This window comes from Thunnus albacares, chromosome 1 (genome assembly GCF_914725855.1).
Source record: "Thunnus albacares chromosome 1, fThuAlb1.1, whole genome shotgun sequence".
Taxonomy (NCBI): domain Eukaryota; kingdom Metazoa; phylum Chordata; class Actinopteri; order Scombriformes; family Scombridae; genus Thunnus; species Thunnus albacares.
The window spans coordinates 4,888,594-4,903,061 of NC_058106.1; the positions used below are offsets into that span (position 1 = coordinate 4,888,594).

Consider the following 14,468-nt stretch of genomic DNA (forward strand, 5'->3'; position numbering starts at 1 on the left):
AGCTCCTCACTCATTCACATTTACTTTTTAAGTCCAATGTCCAATGAAGTGCTTAGTAATATTAAAAATACAACCATTAAAAACAGCCAGGGAAAAGACCTAAGCTGTTGGCTCCATTTAATCTCAGGTTATCTATTCAGTTGACACACACAAAAGTAAAATCACAAGATTTTTACACACTCGCTACTTTTCCCCATAGTTGCTGGGATAGAATAGGTGATCTATGGGACCTATTTAAGAAAAACATGCAAGCATTACTACCCCTTATTTCTGCCATATAAGTAGTAAACCATGTATTAAAAAATCATATACTGTGTTACATAAACTGGATGATCAGTGATTAAGATAACAGTAATAAAAGAAGATAACAGAAAAAATAGGTAAGAATAATGGCGGCAGTATTACTTCTTCAATGATGCACGAAATCCTCCATGACAACTCATTTGGCACAGCACCTCCCCATGATACCATCAGTAGTTTTGGGGACATATTTATAGGGAAAGCACTGCATCTTCAAACTTAAAGCTATAGAGGATGGGTAAGGGTCTTTACATACAATAACTGTAGTGTCACTAACCTGATTTCTTCAATCAGTGATGATGTAGGTGAGAGAGAGAGGGGTGCACAGCCTCAAAACAAGTTGACGCTTAAATCTATGGTCGTCATCATCTTGTTTTTTAGTGCTAGAGGTAGAAAAAAAGAGAGAGGATGGTGAGGAAACTCCAGCGAAGACACAAGCTCTAAGGTCACACAACAGTGACTTCTACACATCCAAGCGGTCACCACACCTGCTTCCAGTACAATTCATAATATGCAAACATGAAAAAAACAAATATGAATAATACAGCCGGAAAAGAATAAAAGAAAAACAGATTCAGTGTGAAACACTCACTGCAGGGAAGTTGCTTCTTGCAGCTCAAGGAAGAAAAGATGAGAGTCTGCTTCTACACATTTGAGACAGGGACTTAGTGGCCAGTGAAGCACGATACCATTTCACCTGCTTCAGAGACTATACTTGGTACGTGTCTAAAAAAAAAGGGAGGGGGAACAGAAAGCAACTTGTATGTAAATAGGTACAAGTATTTCTCTGAAACAGTAATTAAAGAGAATCTTTTAAAAAAAAAACGGAGGTGCTTAGACTGTCAAAGCTGAATATGCTTTTTAAAGACATTGTAAAAGAAAGGGATGGTGTTGATATTTCAACATACAAGGCTCACTCACTAAAGGCAAGACTTCAAAAGACATCCTTTCTTAAAATTTCAAAAAGCATCTACAACATACTTGGTGTATGTTGATGATCTGACAGCTGAGGAGGTCATTCATGAAGTTGCCACCTCCTCCTCCTCTTTCTCATCTGAAGACAATGAAGCAGAAACACCAGTGACAAGTCAAGGGCAGCTTGATAATGCCACCATCACAACAGATAGTTCTTGGCTATTATATCACACTTAAGGACATAATTCATAAGACAGAAAAAATGCCACCAAAGCTCCCCTGGCCTCCAACACCAAATAACCTTACACTGGAGAATGCCCTACATTTAGTTCCTGACCAACTTTTTAACTTTGTCAAATGGGCATCTGGAATTTCAACACAACCGTCAGACACTGAACGTGTTGGGGTCACTTTAGAGGACAGCAGAAAGATAGTGTCTACTTCTCAGGAAATCACTACCTTGACAACCGAAGGACGGTGGCTCATGCCAACACAGTGCTCTCTTGCGATGGTAGTTCAGCATATGACAGGCTCAGCACAACTTATAGGGTTGTTGAATGGTCTTGACCATTGCTCATCTAATTCCCAGGTTCTTGAGCATGATACAGCCCTTACACACCTACAAATTGAGAGAGGAGAAATATACATCCCAGAAAACATCAGGGTTGAATTACCTGCCACACTTGTCTCGGATAATAATGACTTTGGAGAGGAGACACTTTCAGGTGAAGGAACAACACCAATGGCATAATTATTCAGCAGGCCATGGCCAGTGATTCAGCATTGTTACATGAGACACTATCCAGACAAAGAACAAGACAGTGAATCGTTCATCCTCCTCCACTAAACTTTTTGACTTACACACAAGGAAAGAGGCCTGGTCCACAATATTTTGTGCTCAAGGTAGATCTCCAACAGGACAAATACAGATATGCCCAAACAACTGGAAGAAGAATTGATGCTATATTCTTCTTCATGAAAGGACCTGAGGCCCAAGGGATAGTCCTTCCTGGATGGACAGGTTTTAACATTATGTTCAAGCAGGGCACAATCCTACCCTCTACAAATGTAGGCTACCTACCAGTTGATGCCAGCCCAACAGATCTCAACACTGTCCACACCATCCTGAGCCACTCCACTGCTATTGCTGGCAGCCTGAAACAAGAAGAAATGGTGATAGTTATGGATCAAGCCATATATGCCAAAGCCCAAGAAATCTATTGGCAGACAAGCTCTTACTCAGAAAGACTTGTATTAAGGATGAGAGAGTTTCACACAGCCATGGCACATCTTTCCTGTATTGGGAAGCTTGTTGCTGATGGAGGCTTTCAGGATATCATGATCGAATCTGAACTTGTGGATGCAGGCTCTATCGACGGAGTCATCACAGGCCATCATTACAACAGGAGCATATGGGCACACAAGCTCCTGATTGTGCTGGCAGGCACACTCTCACACAAGAGGACCATGCAGCAGCTTTAAAAGTTGCAAAAGACCTTTCCAAGTGAGGATTTCAATGTCATCAATTGTCGCAATTGCTGAAAGGGTATGAAGAATTTGCAGGAAAAAACAACTCCAACAAGACCTTCACATTTTGGAGCACATACATAGAAATGGTGGAAAATCTGCTTCTCTTCATCAAGGCAACTTGAGAGGGGAACTGTGCTCTCCATTTATCAACCGTGCAATATATGCTGCATGTGACAAGGTCAGTTATGCCAGGTATCTAACAGCGTATTAGGTTGAAATGACCAATGTGGAAAACACACATCCTTCAGCACACCAGAAGTTTCTTTCAGGTGACTTTGTGGTACAAAGGCATCAAAGGCATGGTTATGCTGGCACTGCATGTGACCAAGTCATTGAACAAACAACCACTCGCAGTTCAAAGACAAAAGGAGGCATCAGTGGGTCCTCTTTAAACAAGGGTACAGTTCACTGATAGACCCTATCACAATATGAGTGGGCAGCCATCACACTTGAATGTAAAACAATGGCTGGACAGTGTCCAGTGCTGCATCTAAATTCAGAGCTGGATAACATCAAAATGCAAAGAGATCAGGCTGATATGATGAACATTAGGGCCACTATCCAAAATATGGTCATTCTTTTCGACCCCCTGGATGGAGAGTCTTTTATCAAATCTCCTCTGGCCAACAAGCATCAGACAATGTTGCCAAATATTTACTGGGGGCAAAACAAAAAGGTGTAAAGGCTCTCACAGAGTTCTGTGAAAAAAGGATCGTCAAGGCAGAAACATCATTCCATGACCCTATAAAGAAAATGAAAACATTCAAAGATACTGGCCAAAGTACTGTCACAAAAATTAGAGGAAAAGAAATCACCCTAACATCACACCACAAATTGTTTGCCAGGCTAATTGTTGTGGGCAATGTTAGACAAATTAACATAAATGAAATGCTCCCTTACAGTCTGGGTCCTTTGCCACAATCACTAGCCAACTTTGGCTCTCTGGTAAAATCCAAAAAGCAAAGCTGATGCATATCTTGGAGGAGGACAGCCTGCCTGCAACAGTTGAAGGACATTCCAGATGGCTCAGTTTGGATTTGGAATGCTATGGCTCTGGTGCAGCAGCTAAAGCCACAGCCAACATATGTGCTAACTATGTACTGAGGACATTAGTTAACTCAGCCAAGGCAACCAAGTCAACAGAGCTTCATTTTGTATGTGACATACAGAAACCAGAGCATCAAGAGGCAGAGGCAATACTGGAGCTTGTGCATTGCTCATGTAAAAAAAACGAATTGTGTTAAGGGTAGATGCACATGCAAACTGCATGAGCTGCCATGTACAAACTTGTGTCAATGTTCAAACTGTGACAATAACTAATTTTAGGATGACTAGGGCAACTAGGGCCATTATCCAGGGCTTGATCCCTCTATTCAGGCAGTGGTGTGTCTGAGAACTCCCGCAAGAGTAAATAAGACCAAATACAATGTTAATGTACATGTTATTACGTCTTTCCTTTGCAATACATTCTGTAGTACTCATCAGTCTGTGATAAAATCATCCAATTACCCATAATCAACCAAATTTTTTTGTTATTTTAGATTCCTTTTAGCCGTTAGCTCTCTCTGACTATTTACTTAAAGGTCAAATCAACAAAATTTGCTAAATATGATGAAAAATTTACCAGTTATTAAATGACAATATTTTTTATGCATTAACATAACACGTTAGCTTGGTTTATGAGACTATGAGTGGCCATAAGCGGCCATGGTTTATGAGACTAGCATGTGGTAAATTGGCCAGCGTAACTTCAACAATTCAGGTTATTTCTACTCCATGTAAAGTGAATAACGTAATGTTAAATTGAGAAAACTAGACAGCTTTACTGAGAAACAGATTCAGGTCACTTCATCTTCACATGTAGGGTGCATGATACTAGCTAGCGAGTGCTAACAGTTATATGTAAGAGCTAATGCTACCCTTACACTTACAAAACATCACCATATGTTTAAACAAAATGTTGTACAACAAACAAGTTGCATAGCTGGCATTTTCCAATAAAATTAATACTTACCTCACACGTCGAAGAGTGCTTCTGATACTGCTACCATGTTGTCATTTTCCGTTGTGTCCACACACTGATTCCTGAGTTAAACAGCTGTGCTCAATGTAGCTAAATCTGAGGTTAATGACATCCCGTCATCAGTATCTTAACGTGCCGTTGGTTTGACTTATGTTGTAGGCCATAGCGTTTGCCTGCAAATTTAATGAACTTTGAACTATGATTTTGGAAAAATATGCAAGAATGTCAACAAACAGAATCTGATTAAGAAAAGAATAATCTTTACAACTTTAGAAATCCAGGTCCTCCCTCAATGAGGATAATTATTTTCTAAAACTAAAGCAGATACATGGTCTCGGCCCTAACACCTAGAAGGAGTGGTTGCGGGGAACACCTACAGAAATGGAGTGTAGATTTTTTATAAAGTACAGTGCAGAAGCTGAATGAAGAAAGGTCCAAGAGGATTTTGAGGACACCAAATTCTGTTCAGTAATGTCAGATGGATCCACTGATTGTGCTGTCAGTGCTGCCCACATAGCCCAGGACATTAAAATGTCAAATGGATGCTGCTTGCAAGGGGTGGGAGAGCAAGCTTGTAGCCTGTTCCACGGATGGGGCTGCAATCATGACTGTGGAGAAGAGCAGTGTCGTGACGAGACTGAGAGGAGACAAGGCTTATGTTGTGGGTGTGCATTGCATGGCTCACCATCTGGAGCTGGCCTTCTCTGATGCCATCAAGGTCACTCCCATGTTCTGCAGAGTGGAAGAATTACTGGATGGACTCTACACATTCTAGCACACAAGTCCGCTCAATAGAGTAAACCTGGTTAAGAGCTACCAGACTCTGTCATTTTAGGTAGTTCTTATCACAGGGCTGTATAGTATGTTCAAGAGCTCTTTTTTCTGAGAGGTTTGTTTTTAACTAGTTATTTGGTGATATAAAAAGGGGGTGTGACATCATGACTGAAAGCTGTGATGGCCGCTCTCAAACCTCCGTCAGGTGGTGGGACGACTAAGAGGGAGTGTCCTGTGGGCTGTCATACCACCACCCAACTCTACTGTGCAGACTCTGGCTCCAAATGACTTCATACAAGCAAGATGGCAGCTCTCGGAAAGTTGATATTTTGGCTTCAAATTTTGGCATTTTGCATAGCAGTAGGAAGTGGAGATGTGTCATCCATATTTATATACAGTCAGTGGTGCACAGGCAGATAAACACCTTGTCAAATCCAGGACCCCCATGATAACAGGCTGCTGTGCTTTCACTTGTGGTGAAACTCTGCTTCACCGCTCTCTTCAGGGAGGGCAGCAGTGTTTGTGTTCTCCTGTTTTGAAGCCAGTAAAAACCTGCTCCACTTTAAAAAACAGGTCTTAGATGTTGAGAACAAAATCATCATCCATAAAAGGAAGTACTCTGAGAGGAATTGGCTCAAACTAAATAAACTGCACACTCATATCCATTCTTGGTAAACTCAATTTTCACTTGTTACTCGCATGACTGCTCTTCTTATTTTCTGCAACCCCAGAAAGTGTTGCTACTTGTCAGCTTTCAATGCAGCACTGAACCGTGTATGTTTAAGGCCAATTACTTATAATAAGAATATAGTAGTTATTCACAGTACACCCCTCAGCAAAGGACACATTTTGAAGGATTGTGTGCATAGGTGATATAGGCCACATTTTTAGAGGTATATTTCAAATATGGTATCAAGTAATACTATTAGTATTAGTAATACTAATAATATTCGATCAGATATCATAAGTGAGATTATATCATTAGTACTGTTCTCTAGTTACTCTCTTGTTTATAGCTATTTTGCCAAAACAACAATCAAAGGCCTAAATGTGTAAAAAAAAAAAAAAAAAAAGAAAAGATCCTGCGACTGGAACCTGGTATCACCTCTAAATTGAGTGACTTCTTAGAATTAACTTTTTAACGGTCTCCTGGTGATGTGAATGGTTTCTTTATGTCAGTTGTGTTTAATTATTCTCAGCTGTGAAATACAAAAATACTTATTTTTCATCTATGAATGCTACTGTTCTATTATATAAGTGGCTGTACCTTTCATTTATGGGGTCAGAAAATGACTGATTGAGCTTATTTCACTGCTGAGCTAACATCATATTCAGTGTTGGAATATTGCCAATAGCTTCCTTTTACCATGACACTTGTGAGCCATGTAGAAGATAAGACATTATAAAGTTGATGACATTACACATGCAATTTCTTCAACAAGATAAAGTTGTCTCATAAAACCCTCTCACGTACAGCATCAATCATTTTAAATATAAATGCCAACATCTAATATCTTCTAATCTCTACACTGTAAAACATATTAAGCTTACAATCAGATTTGCTTTCTATTTACATTTTTTTCAATTTGCTCAGTCAGTTCTTCATTTATAAGCAAGTGTATGGTGTAGGGACTGAATTTTATATTAACCTCCATCATGGTCATGGACTTATATTAACATGTATTAAAGAAACACAGCAAATTTCCATCATGTTTATTTTTTTCAAACTACAAAACAGAGGGGTCTTGAGAGTATAAACTCTAAACAATGCATGCTGGGAAGTCTGCTGATATGCTTATTGTATTTCTTTAGAAACTTAATTTAACAAGTTGAATGAACTCTCAGCTGTAGCTATAATTTAGCACTGTAAAGCAAATTGGTCTATTTGAATGGGAGACATGCAGCAGCATTTTATAAATCAATGTGCACAATAAAAAAAATATAACTGACACGGAAAAACGAACCATTGTAAATTGGCATGGGACATCAAAAATTTCTAATAACTTCATCAAACAAATGCATTATTGATGTGCTTGTGAACACATTATGGTGACAGCTCTTTATATTGTTATGATTTACTGTGGTGCAGTCTTTTCCTCCATCAATTAGGCTAGCCAACACGTCATCAGGCGGGAATCCTTCCTGATGACGTGTTTCTCCAGGGGGAATCCCAGACCTCCTAACTGTGTTTGTGCCCCAATCTTCTCTGTCTTCGATTAGCTTTTAGGTCTTTCAGTGAGTGTAAAATAATGTTAACTAGTCTGAGGCACTAGTTTAGCAGTTTCGGGATCTGCACAGTAGGTTTAAATTGTTTATTTTCATACATCCATTATTTAGCCACCACATGGTAATTTGATTGTCTAGTTGGACACCAGGTCTTATGTGTGGCTGCTAGTTTGTTTTATTTCAAGATTGGTGCAATCAGGTAGGTTTTTGTTTAGTTTCGTTTAGCTTTTTTTCAGCTGTAGTGAGTCAGTGGAAATCTGTTGGGTTAGGAAGTGTTTTGTTTCTGTCATAATTTGGCACCATCAGCAGCCCTTCCCTTTGTACCTCGTCTCTCTTGATTCCTTATCTGGTTATCTTGTGTTTAACTGATAAGCAGAAAGCTTATACATTTTATTGTTGTTAGTACACTAAACAATAAAAGGCAGTGCTTGTCTGACTACATCAGCAGTATGCTGATTCCCTTATTACTAAACACTTGTAGGGTTGTAACAACACGAACAATGAAATTACACGTGACGGTCTGGGAGACTGTTGCGGCGCCTGTAGGGGCACGGAGAACGTCACTTTAGGACTCTTAATAAGGGGGGACAGTGATTGTTGCTGTAAACTCCTATTTCCATTAGTTTCTGAAGCATCTAATGTTAAATATTGTGCTCATTATGTGATGTTAGAGGGCTCCATGTTTGATTGATATTATACAACCCTACCTTGTTTTCCTTACAATAGATTGACTATGTCATGGATAGCAGATGGCTACAAAATGCTAGGCTTTTGGAAGTTGGAGGAGTGTTAACGAAAAGGTCTCAAAATTATTGGACCAGAATCCTGACTGGAATCCACTGTCAGTAAAGACATAAATAGTAGGTTACATGTCATTTTGTCAAACTGAGCGAGTGCTGAAATTTTTTTTGTTTTCTAGATTGCATTTAGTGCAACAAATTGCAAGCCTTAAGGTACGTATTGTTATTACTGGGTATGTCAACTATCTATTTTTTCTTACCACTTAGCTTCAAGATGAAAGGAACAAGTTTTATGCTCAAATGTGGGCTGTTTTGTGCAGAGAAAAGACATTTACATGGAGGATCTCAACGTCACTGCGACCTGGAGACCACCAACAAGTGTGGACCCTCTTAAACGCTTGCATGTGAGTAAAAGCAGAACTTGTTCTAGACCTGTGGGTATTGCAACAATGTAAAATTTCAATGCTTGTATTAAGGCCTGAGCTCTGAAAGAAAGCCCTACTGTATTTATTTTTGTTTGAAAGAATTGCATTTTTGAGGGCCTAAACTTTGACACTTTGCACATGCATCAGAAGTGGTGAAAAATTGAATATTTTATCAGTTGTGGGTATGGGTGTGGCAAAATGGCTCAAGAGTGCCCCCTAGAAAATTTCAAAGTCAAACTCCCCACTTTGACATAGATGAACGAACTCTCTAATCGATTGACTGGGCTCTTGATACAAGGACTAACTTTAGACAGCAGGCAATATGAGTTTTAAATTATAGTTTGTGGCTGTAAAAGGTTTGTTTACACTGATAATGTTTATAAACACTGGAGTAAAATGGATCAAGCCACAGATAAAACACTTCAAAATTGTATATGGATATACCCCACATTGATATGGTCCAAAATTCACTGCTTGGGGCTTTAAGGTTTACACTGTTTATGTCAATGTAAAATGACCCTGCATTTATTAACTTCCTGTTACAGAAAAATTGATAGAGGAAATATAGTTGCACACTCCCCCTATATCCACAAGCGACTTTATTCAACTCACACCTGACACTGATGAACACATATTTGAAATGTTGGTGTGAGGTGAATACAGTCACTTGTGGATACAGAATGAGTGTGCAACTATATTCCCTCTATCTTTTTCATAGTCTGCACCTCATTAGGTATGTGTCCTTGACTTCTTGCTTCTATGCCATTGGAAAATTACACGACATTTGTCACCTGGTCACTGGAAAACATTGTCTGGCTTTGACATTGTAAGGGTCATAATTGCCTTTTTTAAAAACTTGAAGCCAGACCTAATGTCTAATAAGTCCATAGTGTTGAATTTATTTTCTCCAATTCTCTTTCTTTGTGGATTAGGGCCTCCTAAGTCAGAAGAATGCCCATGACTGTGGAATCTTCATGTTTATGGTATGACTAATTCATATTAGAAATTAAGTATTGGAACATATTTGTATATGTCTATAATTCATAAATAGTAAAGTAAAGGTTTTTCCATAGTATGCACTGTATGGTCCTGGATGCCTCCTTTGATTTTACTGAGGTATATTTCAATTTGCGTGATATATTCTATCATTATAGTGTTAGTGGAAGTGATGCACAGGCTGACTCAGTATTTGGGGTTATACCTGCTATTCTTTGGCATATTTTGTAAAAAGTGGGTTAGGTGTGGGCCATCCATTTAAACATTGTCATACAGCTGAGCAGCTTTGATTGGCTCCACAGCTAACCTGTGCATCACTATTTTGCGGTATTATAGAAAAGCCTTCCTTTCATGGTGTATACATTCAAATACATGTTGATAATGTCCTGCATAACCCAGATTAGATTATAATGCGAAACCTCTCTGAAATGGTGTGAAAATAAAAACTAGAAATTTTAACTTGAATTGCCTTGAAATTAATTTAAAAAAACTTGTCAATGACAAAAGATTAACAGCTTCCCCTAAATTCCTGAATGTTTTACAGTGTAGTTTCTTGTTTTATATTGTATATCTTGAATTTGATTTCATACTGTGCAAATTTAAATTAATGGTGCAGCAGGTGGGGTTAGGGTTAGCAATGTTAGTTTGCAATCAGTTCCAAGGTTAGATTAGAGGATCAGGTTAGATCAGCAACTGGCAAAGTGGGCAACTGCACCAGATTCACTGTGTGTCATTTGTTTTGTGGAAATTAGATTAATTTAAAATAAATTTGGGAATATACAGTAAACCATTAATGTTTAGGGCTTTAGTGTGGGTCATTATCAGTCTGTCTTGCAGAGGAACCCTTGACAAAATGTTCACTCTCCTTTACGTTCTCCACCAATGACTGAGAAATATATCTGGCTCACTAGCTAAATGTTCCGCTATGTTTACCAGCTAGTGGCTAACTGTCAGCTGTTTGATGGGCAGGTAGCGTACAGTGGGTTTATCAGATCTTTTTAGCTGAAAACAGCTGCCTGCTACTTTTGGAAACAAGGTTGGCACAAATGGAATTTGTGGACCATAGAACCAAACAATTAGCTGAGTAAGGCTCCACAGAGCTGAGAAGAACTGCAGAGTTAGGTGATAATTCTCTGTGCTGTTGTCTTTTCGAACAAACACTTTGGTGTTATACATAGTCATTTAATACATTGTTAAATTAAAAATATTTATTAGTGCATCTTTAAATCAATGATGCCAGTAATGTTATTAAATAAACTGTGATTTTTTTTTTATTGCAATAGAAAGTATGTGAGCACAAGTGTTCTGAAAGAGATTTGCTTACTTAAATGTTATATTAACAATGTGGAGTGATACTATACCATTTCAGTTATAAGCATCCATTAAGTCTATGGTCTAAATGTTGTCCATTTGTATAAACACAAGCTCACACACTGCATTATGTCTATTATAGCAGAGGCTGAAAACACCAACATCTGTTTTTTTGTAATGAAACACAATATCTGCATTCTACTCTGAAAAACTGAGATATCTGTCTAACCCTATTTACCATGAGTACGTTTGGGAGTATGTAGTTCCATAAGCTGTTACCAGGCTGTGAGGAGACTGCAGAGCACAGGCTAGACCCAGAGGTAAACTTGACCTATAAGGGCAGAGAGAGAGCTTCAAGTCTCTGGACTGTTTACTCTCCTCCATGGACATTCAGCTCACGTATGGTCCCAACCAATAACAGGCTGTAGGGGTGGTGGCAGAGCAGCTGAGCTGGGGGGGAGGTGGAGTGAGAAAGCGATGACAGTGATGTTTTGGGAAAAACTAAGAGGCAGCTAGAGGAGTATCAAGTATCAGGAGGTTAGAATTTAAACATGTCTGGACTTGGCTGATGCTCCAATAATATGGATGCTTAAAAATCTAAAAGTTGTGTGTCTGCAGTCAAACTGCGATTTTGTCAAGACGCAGCAGTTCCGGAACTGTATGTATGAAGTGTGAATCACATAAGGTTGAAGCAAAGCATCTTATTGTGTGCATATTTTGATGTTCATGATAACCACACTTGACGTGTTGTGGTGTGTACCTCTCAACACACTCTGGAGGGCGTTTGGGGATTTTCAATGAGACTGGGATAAAAGAGTAACCAATAGAGCTCATGCAGGAAGAATTTCATGTGTGACTATTTTCTAGACCAACAAATACTGGTTTTTCCATGCAATATTTCTGTAATTTTGCTATCTGGTCTATTCTGTATACACAACATCTATTTCATGTCTGTCCATCCTGGATAAGTGATTTCTCCTCTGTTGCTCTTTTCTCCTTTTTGGCTGCATCAAAGTACAATTTCAATAGTACACAATAACAGTGACATTAACACAACATTAAGATATATATTAATTATATATATATAAAGTATTTCCTCTGTGTGTGTGTGTGTGTGTGAGTGCTGATGAAGGGTTTACGTTTAAGGAAGGATGAAGGGTTACAGTAGCCATATTGAAATGAATCCTCAGTTGACAGTAATTTTATGGATCATATGTATCTTAAGTAAACATATTTCTAGACAATTCAAGGCAGAGTTAAGACTGGTCTATTTTTTGTATCTCAGCTGGAGCCTGTACTCAACAGACACATGTCTGAAGATCTCCTAGCTCTCAAGGTATGGTTTAGTGTAAAAAATACCGTCTACTCTTGGATATTCAGAGGAAAAAGGTTTAATATATTCTTAATTCCTACAGTGTTTGCCATAACATCTCCGATATCCACAAGAACTTGGACTCCTAAAGGTACTATGTGAAATGACAGTTTTCTGATTTTAACAAGCACTGCCGATAATAATGGCTCAAAGACAGTTACCAGTATCCACAAGAACTCAGACTCAGTTATATGTGAAATGACTTCAAAGATACTACAGGAAATGACATTGAGATTCAATAGATGTTAAAAAATGATTCACAAAGGTTCACCAAGTAATTCTTTAATATTATGTGATTAAGTTGCCATTTGTTATTATTGTTATAGTTAATGTACAGTTGTTACTGTTAAGGTACAACAACTAACATAATGTTTTTCCAGCAGTGATTGGCAATATCTCAGCCAAAACAAAGCCAAAGATAGCCAGGACCCCTAAAGGTTTGTAACTTTATTACGATTTAGAAGAAGTAATGAAGACTAAAAATAGTAATGTACTAGTCTTGTTTCTGACTTCTGTTTGCAGAAGTCAGCATTTATTTTTATAAGGCGCTCCAAGCGTATTATGCAGTGTTCTTACTCAAACAGTGATTGACAACAAAGCCCCAGCATGTTTAATAACCAAATCTCCTTGGAGTTATTTGAAAAGAATTGAAAATAAGTTTTCTCTGAATAAATTTACAATTAAACATTGATGAGCTCCTTTCCTTTATCTTCACAGGACGGGGTAAAGAGAAATTTCCATTCAGAGAAAAGTAAGATAATTACAGTGACCTTAAGAACTGGCATATAAAAAGTTGTGAGAGCATCTAACATAGACAGTGGCCATGGCCAAAAGATGAAGTTTTATCAAACTGCTACTCACAAATTATTGCTGTTTTAATGCTGTTTTAATTTTATATGATTTTTCATGTAATTTAAATATGTTTTATTTTCAGTTTATTGTTGTTTTCATTAAGAATTTGACCTTAAAGTTGAATATCTTTTCTTTATTTTCTTTTATCCATTGTTTTTGTGTGTTTTTATTTTTGAGTACTTGCATATTTTATGTTTTGAATTGATATAATTGATATAATTTTTATGTAATTAATTTTTTATATGATTTAATTTATATTTATATAAATACATACATTTTGAAATAAAAGACTTCACTATAATATAACTTAAACCATCATCTAAAAGGCATTGATTGAATGGCTAAGCTAAACCCTGGTGAAAATAAGTTGAAAAGTAAAAGTTTAGTAGACATCTAAATTCATATGATAGATGCTTATTGATCGTCTGATAAACGACTATGTTGTCATTAAAAAGATGTTGAAATAACATCTTGGCTAAGACTAGACATCTACTAAACTTTCACTTCTCAACCTTGAATAACCTTAATTTAAACACCTACAGACAAATGCATGTATAATAGACATCCATTAAACGTCTTTTCAACATCAAAGGGAAATAAAACATGATTAATAAGGAAAATATTAATTATGTTCTCTAAAATGAGAACACAGCACGCAGCAGAGCTGCAATCCACTGCTGCTCCACAGTGGACAGCTTCATTTTTCATCTGAATTATTGACTCACAACTAAGCAAATTGACAATGGTGAATATTAAGATATATACTGACACTAATAACAATTATTTCTATAATTATACAACAGAGATTGCTGGAGAAATTGGTGCACTCAGCATGCTACAATCTTTACAGACCACATGGGTTATCAGGAACGGGACCACAGCTGGTTGTATACACTGCGGGACAGTTAAAATTGTTTTTCGGGACAGTGGTGAAAAAAGTCTATATGTACTGATATCACCGCATTTCAATACATATAAATGTATTAAAGTGAACAGATCACTCT

General features: G+C 37.8%; 1 long non-coding RNA gene across 5 annotated transcripts; it reads right to left on the bottom strand.

Moving 5' to 3' along the window:
* Nucleotides 1–177: 177 nt before the first annotated feature.
* Nucleotides 178–5,884, bottom strand: LOC122985596. Of its 5 annotated transcripts, none has more exons than XR_006404169.1 (9): nt 5,454–5,884; nt 4,760–5,376; nt 2,455–3,741; nt 2,297–2,370; nt 1,675–1,834; nt 1,282–1,354; nt 893–1,026; nt 578–683; nt 178–230 (listed from the first exon to the last, which is right to left on the bottom strand). It is a non-coding gene; the product is annotated as an uncharacterized LOC122985596 (long non-coding RNA). The 5 variants fall into 5 exon arrangements; XR_006404168.1 differs by having other exon boundaries at nt 2,455–3,487; nt 3,646–3,741; nt 4,760–5,884; XR_006404162.1 differs by having other exon boundaries at nt 4,760–5,884.
* Between the last annotated feature and the right edge of the window lie 8,584 nt (nt 5,885–14,468).